The sequence below is a fragment of the Strix aluco genome, chromosome 5 (genome assembly GCF_031877795.1).
Source record: "Strix aluco isolate bStrAlu1 chromosome 5, bStrAlu1.hap1, whole genome shotgun sequence".
NCBI lineage: Eukaryota > Metazoa > Chordata > Aves > Strigiformes > Strigidae > Strix > Strix aluco.
In genome coordinates, this window is record NC_133935.1 from 67845014 (window position 1) to 67863738 (window position 18725).

Consider the following 18725-nt stretch of genomic DNA (forward strand, 5'->3'; position numbering starts at 1 on the left):
AACACAGCAATGATCTACCAAAATACCATCCCAAAAAGAAAAAATAAAGTTAAATAAATCTACTCCGGTTATAAGATAGAGATACTCAAAACACAATTCACTAAAAGTTCCCAAATTATTGACTATTTCTTTTCAGGTCACTTTGCAGGTCATCCCAATGCAACGTCTGGGAAGTTTCTCTCCTTACAATTCATTCAATGCAAAGCTGTAGCAGTATACATGATAAATCAACATGTTTTAAACTGAAGCGAGATAAACCTATGGAAAGAATAAGCTGTGGTTCCTCTTGACACTGCCCCAGAAGGACCCTGTCTCATATTGTGCCTTCACAGTGAGAAGAAAATACCATTAAAATGCAAATATTGAGAAAAAGAGGAGATGATATGGACAGAAACTGCTCACACCCAGTAGTTTGCTGAGAACCTGCTGAAGTGGAAAGATTGTTTAAGCATTAATACATAGAGAAAGGGAACTCTTTTATGGGGAAAAAAAAATAATAACAAAACTCCCATCCTGAAAAATGCCACGGGGGGAAGGACAAGGTGGAAGAGGGAACAGTTCACAAACCCTGTGAAACCAAAAGTACAGTTCAAAAGGTTCACAAAACCTCAAAACAACACAAGGTTTGCCCATCCCTTACTATTAGTCATCTTTGAGAAACGTTCCTCTCTGACCTCTGATGAATCCTCTCCCCTGCATAGTTGCTCCTTCTGCTTTTGGGTATGGTGCTCTCTGCTAGGGTGCTACACACACTGATTTTGAGGACTCTTTGTCCTAAGTCTGAGAGCAAACCTACATCTGGCAAAAGAACAGGTGACTTCACTACTGAGGAGAGACGGAAAAGTTTACACTACAGGACACAGATGACATTCTCTGTGTGTTACACTGGAACACAACCAAATCCTGCAATAAACTAAGTTCCAGCAGCCACCACTGAAACATGGAACATGATTTTAGTTTTTTTAGGTTTACCACTGAGTTTTGTTCTCCAAAAAGGTAAGAAATATATTTCAGTAACAGAAAGCATACTGACAGCATTCCCACGGAGACTGACAGTTTACCTTCATTTTCATCCACCCCAGTCTCCATCTTCCCCGCTATTTTAGGACTTGCGAAAATCTAGAAATGCTATAGTAGACATTGTCCAAACAAAACAAATTTGTATGGGCTCATGACCCAGTTTCATATACAGAAGTAGTTAACAGGGTTGATTTTCTTTTTCATGTATAATTTTCAGGAACTAACCTTTGGGTGCAGCTACTGTTCTACACTAAAGACAGGAGAGCTGCATCACCCTGCAGGGATTACTGGGGTAGAAGGAAACAGATTGCTTCCTGGAGCTCTACATTTGCATTGGAGACATTGGGTGTGATTTGTGACACCCTTAGCATAAAGCACTATTTCCTTCCAGCATGAACAACCACTTCTGGTAGCCTGTCTGTGGGGGTGATGAAGGTATGCTTACACGTACTGTCTGCATATTCCTTTGAAATACTTTCAGATCAAACCCACACATCCTTAAACACAGCAGTTGCAATCCTGGACTCCCACAGCCTAACTACACAGTAAGTTTGGAATGAAGTGAAAGAGGACAATTTATTTCCGATGAAATAAGGAACAGGTTAACATAAGAATTTTCTTTCAACATCATGTTTCCTTCTAAAGAGACAGATTTTTGCAGTCATGATACAACGCTTACTATTTTCTCTTCAAAGTCCTGCTCCTAAAAGTATTAGAAAGCAACTTGATACCAGATTTCATTAGTGTTAACTCAGAAACTCTCTAAAGCAGCCTTAAATCCCTGCTTGGTAATAATGAGAAAGGGTGGAGTCACATACTATTTGAACAACAAAGCAAACTGTAAGCTATGATAAATAAATGCCTGAAAGAAAACACCCTGACCCCACCTCTGTCTGATTCAAATGAAAAAATACCAGTTTCACCCAAACCACATATGCACACATGCACACACACATACACACAAACACTGCAATTCTAAATTCCATGATTGGATGACTGAAGCATTTTGAACAGGTGAATTAGTGCATCAATAAAAAACCTGCCCTTTTAATGAGGACTCACAATATTTACAAAATACATTTCTTTAATGTTTTTATTTGCTAAAAATTTCAGAAGTTTCAAAATAAATTTCAGAAATTATCATATCTATTTGTTCTTAAAATCCTGTGTAAACATTTTATGTTGCTTTTACTGTGTTGTTTGCTACAGTGCTTACTGCTTCCCTTTTATATAGTATCTTCCTCAGTTCATGCCTTGCCTTATTAATAGATTCTTCATTTCTTTGCTCTTTCACTATCAATGAAGAGCATCAACCCTAGTTCTTCATTGTATTCCCTGTTTTCATTGTCCTTCCTTCCATTTTTGCATGCTTTGTGTCCTCTATAAATGGAGAGGTGAAATATTTTTCTTCACACTTCCAACAAATTTCTTGGAATTTCTCCCCCTTCTTGACTGTACATGGCCGGAAAACTGGACAGTATCTCCATACTGAAAGACAAGCTGCCCAGAGTAGCTGCTGTCTTCCTGGAGCCATATAGATATAAACCATAAGAATAGTCATAACAGGTAAAAAAAATATCTCTTTAGCCTAGTATCCAATTCCCAACAGTGGCTATTAGCAGATGCCTAAGGGACAGCATATGAACAGGACAAACATAGAATATATAACTTTTATACATTCTCCCAGCTTCCAGCAAACTGTGACTCAGAGACATGATCATGTCTTCTATCTCCAAAGAGGCCTAGGGAGATGAAGAATAAAATACAACTCAGAGAACATGCTGCTAAATGAAGCAAAACTAACTTGAAAGGAGGAAAGAAAATGTATCTATAAATTGGTCAAAATATTAAAAGTAGCTCTAAAGAAGTTTACTTTAGGTACTGGATGCAGTCTAACCACAGAGGATAGCAGTCTAAACCTACTTTTTAATCTAGTCATACAGAGCAACCGGCTGCCACTTTCAGATTTACACACACAAGTCCCTAACCCATTTCAGTCAAAATAGGTAATTTGTTTTAGCGGATTTAAATAGCAGGTCTTGCTAACCCTTTTGCCTGAAATAGGTTAGGGAATGCTCACAGATCTACAGGCTAGTTGCATTCAGAAGAGATGCAGTAAGTTTTTCAACTGACATGGGTAGATATGACAGGTGCTATCAATCCACAGCAGTATAGAGCCAGAAATGAGAATAGATATACCCTGTGCCAGCCAAAGGTACAATGATTCCCAGCTATCCATCATCACGCTGCCATTGGAGATTACCACATGTACAGTTCTCCAAAATGGAGTGCTGTAGCAGTGGACAGAATCAAGTGTCCTGTTGGTAAAGTGAAACCTCGTCTGCTTCACAAAGTGCAAGTGTCACTAGCAGAACAGGATTAATGCTCTTCCATGACAGCATTCCTTTACCAATTCTTCTGCACTAAACTGGGTGAAGTGCTTCCTAGTCTGCTTCAAGCCACATCAGGTAAACCCTTTCACATTGTTAAATAAACTATTTGAAATAACTTAGCTGATTTTGTCAGAAGAAAGTAGAAAGTGCTCATGGAAACTTCAGGTTGAACTCCAGGATAGGATAAACTATAACAGAAGGCAATAATACGCACCTAGGAAGCAACAGTAGGATATCTTCAGTTGCAAGTTATTTGCAGAACATGCCTGCAACCATGGTGTCATAGATAAACCAGTACAACTTGGAGATTTTTACTTAATGCATTGTCAATACACGTTTTTGATTATTGATGCAGGTACTGAGAAAAAAAGACACCATAATTAAATAACAGAGAAATACGTTCCCCCCCCCAAGCTCATATTAAGCCAAACATTTCTGCTTCCAGGCTGCTAGTCACAACTACTCCAAGTCATTGTGGCTTACTACACACAGTCTTTCGCAACTCCTCCAAGTGAGGCGACAGGCGGTGCAGGAGATTGGATTTGTATGTTCAGTGGTTCTTTCTGCCATTCTTTACTTATTGGTTTCTATCTACACAGTAGAGCACATTGGCTTCATCACAGTTATAAAACCTGGGAAGCAAACATTGCAGTGTTGTTAGACTTTGATGTTTGGACAAACAGATTTCCTCTACTAGTTTATGGGATCTGAATGGGATGTTTGAGTTGTTCTCTCACAGAAGAAAACTAAAAGCTGTTCCGCAGAGAAGGATGGGGTATACTACTTTTCTGATTCCACAAAAAATTCCTCCATATTCCTTCAAATTCCTCCCACATTTGATAATTTAGAAGGAAATACTTTGTAACACAATACATATTTGAAGCCTTGAGACATTTCCCACGTGGGCCACCTTTTAGTATGACTACTGACCAAGCACTTATGAAGCAGTTGAAATAAATAAAGGAGTGCAACCCCTAAATAATTGGCTAGAATATACTTCTGAGTCCCAGAAATGCATAATACTCCACATACCAGCAATGGGCCAAGTCACTGAAGAATCTGTTTTGCAGAAAGAAAAGGCTTGACAGGGAATGGGACAGACAAATGGGTAGGAAAGAGCTAAAGGAACGCTGTCTGCTTTCATGACTCAACAAGGGATTTCAACAAAGGGTGAAAGATGCGTTTCTGAGACTATCTCCCAGTTAGACAAGCATGAGTGTCAGCACAAAGGTGAAAGTAAAAATATACAGCCAACAGTAGAGGGCTGGACCACAGTAGTTTTGACTTAAATAATCTCTTCTTGCCACTAAACAACACTCAGAAACGTGTCTCTACAGCAGCCTAAGTAAATGTAATTACTGGCTGTTGCAGTCCTGCTTTTACCTTGCTGTTCCTGATCAGCTTTGGTTCTTGACAGACAAGGTATGTCTAAGTGCACTGAGTTTGGTTATTTCTTTGCTAGTCTAGTTCTATAATGACAGGCGTAAATCAGCCACGGTTCTACTGGGCAGCAACATCAATGCAAGCAAGCAGTGGGAGCATACAACTGAGCAGTGTGGTAGAAGTAGGCAAGAAGGGGAAAAGAGTACCTCCTTCCACAGTAGCACTCAGTCACAGCGCAGTCAGGCATACTGAGACATATTGGGAAAATAGGTATTCTTACAGGACAACTGATGGTCTATGATCAAGCAAAGATCTACAGTTCCAGCAAGGCTGTTAGTTTTGAAGATAGAAGAAATACTAAGAGAGAGATGAATGAAAAAACATCTCATCCATCCTAGCAGTTCATGTACTTTAACTGTACATCCTGTAGCAGTGATGCTATCAACTTCCAACTTTCCTGACTGCTTCAACATCTGGCTCCAAGAGGCTCCTCTCTTGATTTTCCAGAGCACAAGACCTTCAGAGCAAATCTGCACACAGCCTAGACATCTTAGGGTGCACTTGGAGAGCTCAAACCAGCCAACATCCAGAATTCTGTGCACTACTGTGTCTTCATACCATATCCATGCTCTCTGGTCTTTATGCATTCCTTTTTTCTTAAAAAACTCCACAGTGTCTGAAAGACACACAACCCTCTATTTCATAATACAGTACCACTGGGTCAAGTTACGCTTCCAGGAATGTGGAAGCAAAACTATCCTGGAAGGTTTTAATACACTATTTCTCTCTTGTCCTTCCCCTTTCATACAAAAGAAAAATGAGTAAGATTACCATTTTGCCAGAGCCAATGAGTCTTACAAGAAGGCCAAAAACTTTGGAGGAAGACAACCCTACCTTGCATACAAAATGTTTTAGGATAGCCTTTTTTGTTCTTGGCAATGCATAATCACATCTTTGGGAAGAACAGATGTCATCACCAAAACAAGGAGGAAACAATGTTCAACTGTTCCACCCTCAGATATCTCCAGAGAGGTTAGAGGGGAGGTATTCTATTTGCTGGTGCAGCTCCTGATGCAGCTCTTCACCACTGGTATAGGAGCAGGCACACCAGGAACCATCAGAATCAAAGGCAATTTAATAAATTTTTACATTTGCAATACAGAGTCCTGAAGTAATAGTGAACCCTTGGTCCATCTGAATATAATACTCGTTGTCTTAGGGTATGAAGTACTGAAGGCATACACAGTGGATTTTGAATACAAGACAGACTTCTGCCATCTTGTTTCTGTATGAAGGAAGCAGTAAGCAATATTTTGCCTGTTTCTGCACACTAAGTGGTAAGATGTATACAGTTTAATACACAAGTGTATCATACATTGCCTGTGAGATGAAATTTCTATCTTCAGAAATGATGAAAGCTGTTTTGCTCTCGGACTTGATATGACATTCATTGCTACTAACGTTATTATTATGGCATTTAGAAATTTGAAGTTAAGAACAGACTCATTAGTGACAACTAGTCTAAGAAGAAAGCTTTTCTATTCATTTCTAATGCATTCTATGATTCTTTATCACACTCTTAAAGCACATCATGCCAGTTTGCATGATGTTATGAAGCAGATCTCAATGTGTTATGACATTCTGTTATTTGCAGTGTGCAATCCTGAAATCAGAGCAGGCAGTGAACGGCATTTATTCTTTATATAATCCTTTCACTGATTATTATTTCCTGTCAAAGTGCAAAGTTCAGCAATATGGATAACCATGAACCCACACCACAAAAAAAGAAGGGAAAAATAAAAAGATATGCAAGCAATACAATATAACTTGAAAAATGAAATTAAAAATTAAACCAAGTACAAGATATTTGACTGTACTCATTTAAATCTATTTTTCAGAAATATGACCCTCAAGGCTGGTAAGTCTTTGCTCTGTTACCTCTTTGTCCTGGATATAAAGGGGTGAAAAAAAGGCCCATTTGCTCCAGAAAAAATAAAGTATGCAATAGGAATCTTAAAAAGCAATAGCACAGAAAGACCACAACTGCAAAGATGTGTCTGCAGTGTTCTTATTTAAATATCTCTTATCGCAATGGAAATCCTTTTAAATTCAGTGGAGAAAATCCAGGAAAATAGATAAATTAGAACTGGGCCTGAAATCCTTGTGAAGCGCTGTGGGAACAAACACAAAAGTGTCCAATAATATGACAACAAATGGCAGCAGACATAACAGCTTCTCTTTTGTGAATTATTAGAGGTGGGCTGGCAGAACAGGTATCACTATACTGTGCCTCTTTTTACTTGCACAGAATTTAAAGAAACCATAAATTACATTTTTGTAACATCAGACTTATTATTCTTATGAAAAATCTCAGCTAAAATGATTCAGCCTTGAGATCACTTTATCTTAACAATCAGACCTAAAAATTGTAGCAGATGTATCAACAAGTGCATCTTTGTCCCAAGGGTGGCAGTGGCCTTCTCAGTGGCAAGGCACAGAACTGAGGGAATTAATAAACATTATATTTTAATCTGGTGCCTCAAGTCTGTAAGTGTCCTCAGACAGATATTTTTTGCACACCTAAAAATGGACTTCAACATTCACATCATGAATTTAAATCTTCAATTTCATCAGAAATTTCATCTTGTATGAAAAGCAGATGTATGGCAAGCGATACAACATTGACTCATTCTCTCCTTTTCAACTACAGGACAGATTAGAAATTATGAGAGTTTAAAGTACAAAGATACTACCTTCAGCCCATGTATTTCACACATTTTCAAAATGTAGGAATTTATTATTAAGTTTCTCACATTTGTCTTTTTTTAAGTATTAGTAATATAGATATACACAATTTCCCTGCAGACAGATGGCAAAGAACAGTAATTAAATATGGAATCAAGAAATGTAAAACAGAAGTTAAGAAAACCAGGTAACAGGGGAAATTAAAATTATAGGTAGAAAAGTTCCGTGTTTGAGAGGACTAAGGACAATTGATTTTTAATAAAAATCAGGAGTGAAAGAAATCCTAGTTCTTGTGAATGTTGCTACAGAGGTGGCAAGAATACCAATTACATCAGAAGAGGCAGATGACAAAATTGTTAATCATGCAGGAAAAGGCAGAGGTGTTCAGCATGTTCTGTATTTAGAACAAAGCTAAGTGTGTCTTTATACCATAAAATAATGGTGATATTTTTCCTTTACCAAGATTAGCTAAGGATGATGTTGAAGACAAGTGATTAAAAATAAACACTGAAAAATAAGCAGCCCTGGGTAACTTTCTCCCAAGAATTCTAAAATAATGAGGAGTCATCTGGATCCTTAAGAATTCCAACACATTTTGAAGACTCAGAATTGGCTTTTTGTCTTGCCTTTTGGAATTTTCTTTGCCAGTGCTTCAAAGAGAGAAAAGTTATGATCCAAGGCAAACTAATGACACAGCTGCAACAGGACCACCAATTAAAGGGGGAATTGTTAATGTGTATTATTTTATCCCATCAAATAGCAATTCCATTCATAGAATCATAGAATCATTTAGGTTAAAAAAGACCGTTAAGATCATCGAGTCCAACTGTAAACCTAACACTGCCAAGTCCACCCCTAAACCATGTCCTTAAGTGTCACGTCGATACATCTTTTAAGTATCTCTAGGGATGGCGACTCAGCCACTTCCCTGGGCAGCCTGTTCCAATTTGTATTTATATGGCTTAAATTTATATGAGGGCAGCATACAATTGTGCACATTCTTGTTGGTTGCCACTCTGGAAGCATGGTTGATATCTCATTGAAGTGTTACAGCAAGATGTCTGCATTCACCTGGAACAATTTACTCAAAATGTACTTCACTGCTAGCTCAGCTAACTAAACCAATATACTGGTATTTCTGGATGAAGCAAGAATAGCAAGAGTGAAAGACACAGAGGTTCCCCATGTGAAGAGATAACCTAAATTCTACATTGTAACAGAGGCCACAGTTCTTAGACAAAGTGCTAGATACCTCAGTCTCTGACCTTAGAACTGTCTACAGAGGCTTTCTCACATGTATTTTAAATATAGATATTGTCAGGCTTAGTATTGCAACCAAAGTCTGCAAAAGCCAGAATACTGTTAGCTGTCCCTGCTATTTGTGGAAGCAGAGAGAGTGGTGCTTGCCATCAGTTTCCTTCTCGGGTGTCATGCAGAAAGAAGTCCTAGTCATCATTCTCTAGTCTAAGCAGTGCTGGGTACACCTTTGGCTTTGCTACTCACTCTCTTGCAGCCCGAACCACTCAGTCCTTTTCAGTTACCAGCTCCATCAGCCTCGCAGTTATCTATAGCTTATACTTCAGTACCAGCTAAAACACATTTTTAGCAGCATGTTCCACACTGGTACCAGCTCTTTCAATACATTTTTTTTTTCTGTATCACTGTCTTAAATGTCTAAAGGAACTTTGTTGCTTTTCACCTCACATGAAATATACATTTTATATCCCAGTATAACAGTGTCCTTTTGCATAATAAATACAGAAATGACCTCTGGACCAGTGTTCCTTCATCACACAAGATTACCCTAACCAGGAGGGACACACCCAGAATGCTTCAATTGTGATTTCATTTTGAATTTAAATTCTCAAGGCTCAAGAATACTCACACTGTATGCCCTCAAGAATCACTTTATCGTTGAACACACTTAAGATCAATACAAGTTATTAGAGAACTCCATTTTGGTGTCCCTGGAATCTTGTGCTCAAAGCTACACACTCTTTGTCTCAGAAGGTGGATGCACTCAGAATACCATTAGACCTGTGTCGTGGTTCAACCCCAGCTGGCAACTAAGCCCCACACAGCCGCTCGCTCACTCCCCCCAGTGGGATGGGGAAGTGAATCGGAAGACTAAAAGGGAGAAAACTCATGGGTTGAGATAAAGACAGTTTAGTAGGTAAAGCAAAAGCCATGCACGCAAGCAAAGCAAAACAAGGAATTCATTCACCACTTCCCATCGGCAGGCAGGTGTTCAGCCATCTCCAGGGAAGCAGGGCTCCATCACTCATAACAGATAAGTGGGAAGACAAGCGCCATCCCTCTGAATGTCTCCCCCTTCCTTCTACTTCCCCAGCTTTACATACTGTCCCCAGCTCCTCAAAATCAGACCCTATGGAAGGTTCTCCATACATATTCAGAGCCAGAAAGTCTCACATCTGAACTTAAAAACATGTACATGGGAAAGGAATAAAAGATAATAAAAATATAATAGAAGATAATATGGCTAAGATATTCCAAATGGACCTATTGTCCTGTATGTTCCCGCTTTTGTTGTCCAGTTTTGTTATTTTTTCTTGTCTTTCTGTGGACACATTTTTAGATCAGGCATAAGAGACTTACCAGCTTGAAGTATGAGTAAATGCATCCTTTCAGAAAGCATAATAGTTAAATTGTAGCATATTTGTTGTTAGATTTTAACATTTAGGAAGCAATTAAAAAAAAAAACTTGATAAAATACTCATTAGCATAACATAAACTACAATAATCTTTATGATGGAAACACAACAGAAAAGGAAAAATGATGATCATAAAGTTAGTATACTACTACTGGTAAGATATCCGATAAAGTGTCCTTTGATCACACAGTCATATGCAGTTTATGGTACATACCTTAGTTATCTATGAACAAAACATTGAGCAAGGACAGTCACTACGTTTTTAATTATAGTATAGATGTTGGAATGCATTCAGCTGAGCCTTGATCAAAGGTTGTTTAATGATACTCATTCCTTCCCATCCTTTTTTAAATTTTGATAGTACATTAACAATTCAGGTATCAACTTTCTGTATATGCTAAATGGCATTGTTCTTCTCGTAGACTTGATCTGACTTCAAAAAATAAAAAGTGCAGCCTGTGCTGACAAGAGTAATTAAAGAAAAATGTACTCAATATGCAACCTTCTCCTCCACATGAACTTCTGTTGTCAATTACATACATTAGCACAGTATTGAGGATCCTTTATACAGAGGCACACACCAATTCAGTTTGCTAATGATACTGTAGCAGTGACTAGTGACAGTTCTGCAGAAGACTACACATGGGATGCACGTGCAGGACTGGAGTTTTCACTGGTTAATAATTACACTCCTTCAGCTTAGCAAAGCTCAGGAACACTGGCAGTTTGTCAATCAGAAAGCTGGGGCACACCCATTCACAGTAATCTGGTGGTTCCCTCCTGTATGAGGTTCAAAGGACAGATCTTATTTCTGTGATTACGGTAACTTTACAGTAGTTTTTTCATTACAGAGTGTTTGAGAAGCTGAAGTAGAGAAAGTGGAGATGGAGGCACACAGGGAGTGATGGTAAGGTAGTAGGAAAGGTTTGAATGCTTTTACACTGTTCAGTTTTGGCTCATGAAGCCTTAGCTAGGAGCTTACATAGCCATAAAACTTGTTGAAAACTTAAACTGGTGTTCCAAAGTGGATCTACCTATTGCACTTAAAAATGTGAACTTATTTCATCATGTCCATATTACAACTATGATATTATTTTAACAATTCTTGATTTAACTCCACCAGCAGCAACTGTCCTTTCAGTCTTTTTTAAATGACTCCTCTTGCTTTTAAAATTAGAAATATATCTCTATGTAGAGTAGAAATTAGTAGCGTAGGACCATACAAACATAAAACATTTTGTTTCTCAATGGTGGTATTATAAGTTTGGGTTTAAAGTTAGTGTCAAGATTCAACACAGGTCAAGTGGAGAGCTGACAGCTCTGTATATTAAGTCTCTTTCTGCAAGTTTTCAGTGATATTATCATCATCAACATCATCATTGAAAATCAATTAAACTTTTCTATCTGCTCTCAATTATAGAAAGATGCATTAGTATTGCCATTGACTTTTGAAATGAATTTATGATTAACAAATTACTGAATTACTTTACTGGGAGCACAGTGATATGCCTTTTGGATCAGGTCACAGATCCAACGGAATGATCTAAATTTTATAGCTGTGATGGCCACAATTCAGATAAGGCTTTCATATATTTATCTTTCACATTTCAAAATTTTCATACAAGAATTTTGAAAAGGTAAGGTACAACAGAATCCAGTTCAATCTGTATTCTAACATTCCTTTAAAATTCAAATACAGATACAAGAACAACACTTTTTTGCTTCATCCCATATAGAAAATGTCCCTCTAAATTCGTGATTTCCACACAAAATCTTAAGAGACCATCTGTTCCAGTGTTTCTCTAATTTTAACTGAAGGATTCTAATTTTAACTGAAGAATTATGTATTAATCTACTTTTGCAATGTGCTATTTTTTACCAAATAACAAAAAAAGTAAACCTTGACTTTTTTAATTACTTCTCTTCCCCCCCCCCCCCCCGCCCCCCCAAAAACTTTTGGTTGCATGTGTGCAAACATAAAATTTATAGAACAATTTGTGATGTCTTACTATTTCCACCGGAACACAGATTACAGGTTGAAAAATAATCATCCAGTCTATCCCATTGAAAAAAACACTGGGATTAATTTTTCACATCATTGCAGCGGTTTAAGTGTAACACTACTGAAACAAACAGAATTAAACCAGCCAAATACAGAACTTTATAAGAATTGCCTCGTTACATAAACTATACCAGCACTTTGGCTCACTCTATACAAAGACCCCAGAGCAGGCAGAGGTGGACCACCTCCTTCTTACTCACATGCCTCATCATTGATTTGCCAATGTCAGTATCAACCCCTTCCACAAGACAGAAAGCTAGTTTCCACCTTGAAGCTTGAGACTTAATAGCCCTTCTGTTATTTTTATCCTTCAATTTTAACTCTGAATATTCTTGTTATCCCTAAAAATACAATACTCTTTTTAATCTTGTTACATTCTTGGCCTTTGTGACTTGGCAGTGAATTCCACAGCCTAATTACAAGTTTTATAAGTAGAAGTAATTACAGGTTGGGGTTTTTTTATCAGTTTTAAATGTTACCTTTTAATTTTCCTTGATGTTCTTGTGCTCATGTTAGATGACAGAGAACACGGTCATCTAATCTCCTGTACCTAGACAATTATTTTACTGCATCCCCTTTCTTAATCTTCTCTCTAAAGTGAAAAAAGGCTTAATCTTTCAAATTAGGGTTTTTTTCATATCCTCAGCCATTCTCATTACCCTTCCTTGATCCCACTTCAGTTCTCCAATACATTTTTTGAAATGGGGAAAACAGCTGCTGAAATTGTGCAATCTCTCTACTGAACACAATGTGCCACCTGCATAACAGTGGAAGACGAGGTCCTGAGAACTCTGTTCTGTTGAAGAGCCAGTCTGACTTCCCCTGACACAATGTCACGGTGTCTAATGCAAATTCTGCATCAAATCTGTACATTCTTTTTACACATGAGCATTTTTTCTTGCCTTATTTTAAATCTAGTTTCAATATGAGGTCGTCAGCTAACAGAGGACTACATTCACAGTTATCCTCTGTTACCTGCCTGTACTTTACTTCTACAGTTTGTAATTTTCTTTCAGTTCCCAGGCTGGGAAACTCTTCCTGTATGAGGCTTAAAGAGCTATCAATTACCAGGTGGGGTAAAATAAATAAATTAATTCTAGATATTTCTAGACTGTAATGGTAAGAGGTTACCTCTTAACCTTTTCCCAAATAAACAAAATAGAATGAGCCATTAAAGCTTTATGTTTTAAGACACCAGTCCTAGACCTTATATTCTCTTCGAAAGCCTTTCCAGTTTTTCAACCTTCTTTTAACAGTACCCCAGTATTGGTCTCACTAATGCTGTATCAAAGGGGTTACATTCTTTACCTACTCTTATATTAATACTCCCTTGATAAAAGGTCACTGTTCACACCCTTACCATATTCCTCCATAACCTTTTGTATGCAAAGGCTAGTTCTCATTTCTATTATTTATGTTACTTTTACCATGGAAGAGCCTCCCTCACAGATCAGATACTTCTACTGTTCTACACACCAATAAAAAGATGGTCTTTAACTCAGATCTTTGGATCTTCTTCCACCCCCTCCAGCTTGAGCTGAACACATTTCACCAAGAACAAAGTATATGGATAGGCATATTAATCTTGACATTAAATACAACCTATTAACTATATGTCTGCCATTCTTCATGAATGCTGAATACATCCTATCAGCTCACTAGTAACAGAAGTTTAAGATATTTCTCAAAGATCCAGACTGTGCTAAAATACACATAATCTTTCAAAGTCTGGTCATACCTTGTTGACTAATTTATTCATCATTTATTACTACCAAGTCCCAAGTCCTGATCATCTCAAAGGAGTATTGCTTCTGTAACAATCTAATAATGGTTATTTTCATAAAGTCCTTGTTCCAAACAGCTAATCATACTACTGACAATATCTATCTGTATATATTTTATATAGCCTGATCTGAAAAAGAGTAATTGTAGTTATATTAGAGACATTAAACTTCTAGCAACATTCCCAATGGCAGATTAGATAGATAGATAGATAGATAGATAGACAGACAGATAGACAGACAGATAGATAATCTCTGCTGATACATATGTATCATCAGTGATAACATGTCAGTACAACCAAAACTGTGTATCTGTGTGCCTAGGAGGGGAAGCAGAAGATTAAACAATGGGTATATACTACCTAGACAGGATGCAAGAAAAATCCTGTTTATTAATGCAGAAACATGAACTAAAACAGAAGTTTTAGTGGTAGGAGTCATCTTTGCCTGAATTAACTCATTAGTTTGAGTGATAAAGGAGAAAGAATGTACCATATCTGGAAATGTAAGGTCTTTTACTGATGGGGTTGTCAACATCTTTCTCTAATCACTCATAATTCTAATAGCATGTTCTTTAAATGCAAAGAAATAGAGGTTGTGGCTTCATAAGATGTACTGGTCTAAAGGAAAGTAGTGAAGCTGCTGAAAAAGTGCCCTAATAACCTGTCTGCAAGAGCTGGCAGAGTCAGTCATATCTGTTATGCATCCTAATTTTCAAGTAAACAGTCAGGTATAGCAGGGGACTGCCTTAGCGGCACAGCAAATATATGATTGAGCCCAACCACAAGAAGGAAGCATATGGGAGGTGGAAGTGGGGACACAACAAGAAGGACTACAGGAGCACTGCCCAAGCATACAGGGATGGAATTAGAGGGCCAATGCTTGCGAGCAATTAAAATTGATGAAGGATGTCAAGGGTAATGCCACTTTTGAAGCAAAATGGGAGACTGAGTAAAACCTAGGCCTGCTGCTGAATACAGCAGGTAACCTTGTAACACAGCACACAGGTACTCAACGTCTTCTTTGTCTCAGTTTCTACTGGCAAGGTCTGCTCTCAGGATCAAGGATCAAGTTAGGGTCTTTTTAAACAAGCTAGAAATGTAATACAAGTCCACAGGATTGGACAGGATACATCTGAGAATACTAAGACTGCCAGTAGATGTCATTGGAAGGGCACTCTCTGTCCCTTGTAACAGGTCATAGTGCTCAGAAGAGGTTTCTGACAACTATAAAAAAGTTATGTTTGTCTTAGAAAATTGCGAGAAGGAGGATCTGGGTGATGACAGGCTGACCAACCTTTTCTCAGTTGCTGGGAAAATTATGGAGCAAGTACTCATGGAAACCATTTCCATTCTCATAATGATGAGAATGTTATTGAGAACAGCCATCTTGAATTTCCCACAAGCAAAGTGTGTTTAGTCACTCTGATTGCCTTCTACAACTACGTTACAGGCTCTCTGGGTGATGTTAGAGTAGTAGGTGTTGTTCTCCTTGTCTTTAACAAGGCCTTTGATACAGTTTCCTAGTATCCTTGCAGTCAAACAGGAGAGATATAGGTGGACTACAAGGTGGGTTAAAAACTGACTAGACCATCAGCCTCAGAGGGGAGCTAATAACTGTTTCAAGTCCAGTTAGCCAGTGACTGCAAGTGGTATTCCCTGGGATCAATACAAGGGCTGATATTATTTAGCCTTTTCATCCATGACCTGCATAATGAGACCCTTAAGAAGTACAAGTTGACACCAAAGCAAGGGAGGCTGTTGGTATACTGGAGGGTATAGCTGCAATTGAGAGAGACCTCAACAAGCTGAATGAGTGTATAACAGATACGTCTGTTCTGAAGTTCCAAAAAGATAAATACAAGGTCCTGCATCTGAGACAGGATATACTTACAGAAGAGTACAGGCTGGGACTAACGGTTCTACAGGAGAGGACCCAGTGGACCACAAACTGAACAAAGTCAGCAGTGTGTCCTTGCGGTAATGAAGACTAACCACATCTTGGACTCCATTAGTGAAACCATAGCCAGCAGGTCAAGGGACATGATTATTGCCCTCTATTCAGCACATATGAAGCCACATCTGTGTCCAGTTTGTTCTCTCGCCAAATAAAAGAGAGACTGAAGAGAATCAAGGGTCATTAAGGCTAGGAGCTTTGATATACAAGGAGGTTGAGGGACCTGAGAACACCAGTATTACCAACTTTAATGGACTTTCACTGCCAGAGCATTCTTAGCCACATTCCTTATGGTCACATTATGCAAACAAATGCATTTTGATAGTCCCATCCAGAAGACCTACAATGGTTATGGGTACACAGTAAAGCACATTAATGCCACCAGTGCAGTACCTGATGATGTGCCACAGCAAACTTTCAACTGGGTTCCACACAGCCATTAAAAAGTAGCCTGAAGGTGGTACTGTCTCTGTGCTGCAAGCAGAAACTCCCATGGATCTTCCATATTTCTGTGCCTGACAAACTCATGCCTGCTCAGGGACCGATGCACAGAAAAATTATTTGTACATCAAAGAACAAACTGGCACCCTACCCATGAATGATTTTCCATTTATAGTTGCAAAGCCACTGCTAAAGAGACCAAAACTAGTTTATAAAATATTTCTGCAGCTATAATTGTTTAGGACCACTGAACTGCATGTTCCAAGCCAGATCAAAAGGAGCACCACAAACCCATGAAAGGCTTATGTGTAAAGACAGGGTAAATTCCATGTCTGGGATCCATCTGTAATTCTGTCAAACCAACCGTCCTTGTAGCTGTATACAAATGAAATGTCTCTCTGCCAAAATTAAGTGAACGAAAAAGAAATACCCTCTTATCACTTTTTTTTACAGTAACTACCTTGTTTTCTCTAATTTTGAATATAAAATACCCCTTCCTTTCACACTGTTGTGAAAATACAAATCAGGTTGGGAGTTATACCAATACCAGACATTGATCATGGTCTATTTTAGATTACCATTTTGCTTCAAATATGTATGTGTAAAGGTATGCTATACGCTTTTGACTCAAATTATAAAACCTGATACAGCTGAAGAAGACGTAGATTAAACTCAACAGGATTTTGAGGAAACTCTATATAATTTTCTTGAAGGTTCAAGGCAAATATATCACTGATTTACCATAGATTGACAACACAAAGATAGATTTAAGAAACTGGAAATGCAGTTGGAATGAAATGGCCTGATGTTTTTAGTTTGCAGATCAGTGATACATGCATGATTTTTCATGCTTAGACATGTAAAAAAAGAAGAATTAATAACTACTTGCAGTGTTGATCCCCTAAATAATTAGCACTTATGCATATTAGTATTTAATGTCAGTTTTCTCTCTTTAAAAATATTTGCTATTTCAATAATCAGAGATTTCATTTTGGAAGTGAGAAACACTTCCTCTCCATTTAAAACAATACTCATAACAAGACACTGACAAGGATTATAGCAAAAGGCAGATACAGCTAAATTCTTCTAAAAAAACCTGGGACATGTATTGCAAGATTATGAAATCTTCCTACTGTTTGTAGTTGTTTACATTTCAGCAGCAATAAACGTTAAGTATAGCATGCATATGCCATTATCTAGAGAAATTTGCTAAAAACTAATTTTGTGTGATTAGAGATAGATCAAAAGGCAGAATATCTAACACCCCCCCTCTCGCCCCCCCCCCCCCCCCCAAAAAAAAAGCTTTCGTACGGCTTTATCTGATAAATCCAAACCATTAGCTTTAAGGAAAAAAAAATTAAATCCCTAAACATGAAACCTCCTGAATTCTTCAGCTGCTCGATAAACCAAATGGTTTAGTTTGATTCCTCTGCAAATACCATGGTCTGTACGAGAGGCAGTAACTTTTGTAGCCCAACTGATCCAGCTTCAGAAAACACATTCTGGGACACGAAGGGTTGAAACTGCGCCTGAAAACTTGACCTTTACATCAGCTGGTCTAATCTAATAAAAGGTATTACCTCTCCCTAGAAGCCCTTGCTTTGTTTATGGGCACGACTGCCTGAGATTACAACACTACTATTATCAGACAACGCCAACTGCGAGGCTCTCCCAGTGCCCTGGGTGGGAAGGACTGCCAGCTCTTCTAGTGATTGTCCAAAAATACCCCCACGTTAGGGATCCCCGTGCAGCACTGGTATCCCCAACTTCGCTATTTTCAGCTGAGGGGATGTGAGGCACTCCCGTGAGGCACCTGAGGCTGCGGTGGTGTAAGCGGGGTGGCAGTGCCGGGGGTGCTGAACGCTTCAGTTGTCTGCAAACCTCATGGTATCCCCGGCTGCGCTTCAGCCTCGCGCATCCGCACGCCATCTCTCTATTTACGTGCATCTGGGTGCTAGTCCAAGCTGGAACAGCTACGGGACATCGTTACCCACCCAGCACCGCGCTAATTAATTTCTGGACAGACAGGCAGGAAGATGCCCCCAGGGCCCTCGGGGTTTCCTCTCCCAGGTGTCTCGGTCTCCCTCAGGCGAGACCGGTGCCGGGGGCCTCACGGCGGCAGCGCCCCAAGAGCCGTTAACGGCCTCCCCGGGAGCGCTCCGGGGGCGGAGGAGGAAAGCCTCCTGGAAAAGGGCGCCTCCCGGCAAGCCTCGCCGGCAGAGGCCCCGTAAAGCCGCGCTGCCGTCGGACGGGGAGAGGGAGGCCGCCCCCC

The 18725-nt window shown here is 38.9% G+C and overlaps 1 long non-coding RNA gene across 1 annotated transcript in view; it reads right to left on the reverse strand.

The window, feature by feature from the left end:
• LOC141924519 (uncharacterized) overlaps nucleotides 1-17946 on the reverse strand; it is a 34184-nt gene extending 16238 nt beyond the window's left edge. Inside the window, exons 1-2 of the long non-coding RNA XR_012623564.1 lie at nucleotides 17893-17946; nucleotides 16406-16542 (exon numbers count right to left, since the gene is read on the reverse strand). This is a non-coding gene — a long non-coding RNA (uncharacterized LOC141924519). The remainder of the gene's footprint in view (nucleotides 1-16405; nucleotides 16543-17892) is intronic.
• Nucleotides 17947-18725: the final 779 nt, after the last annotated feature.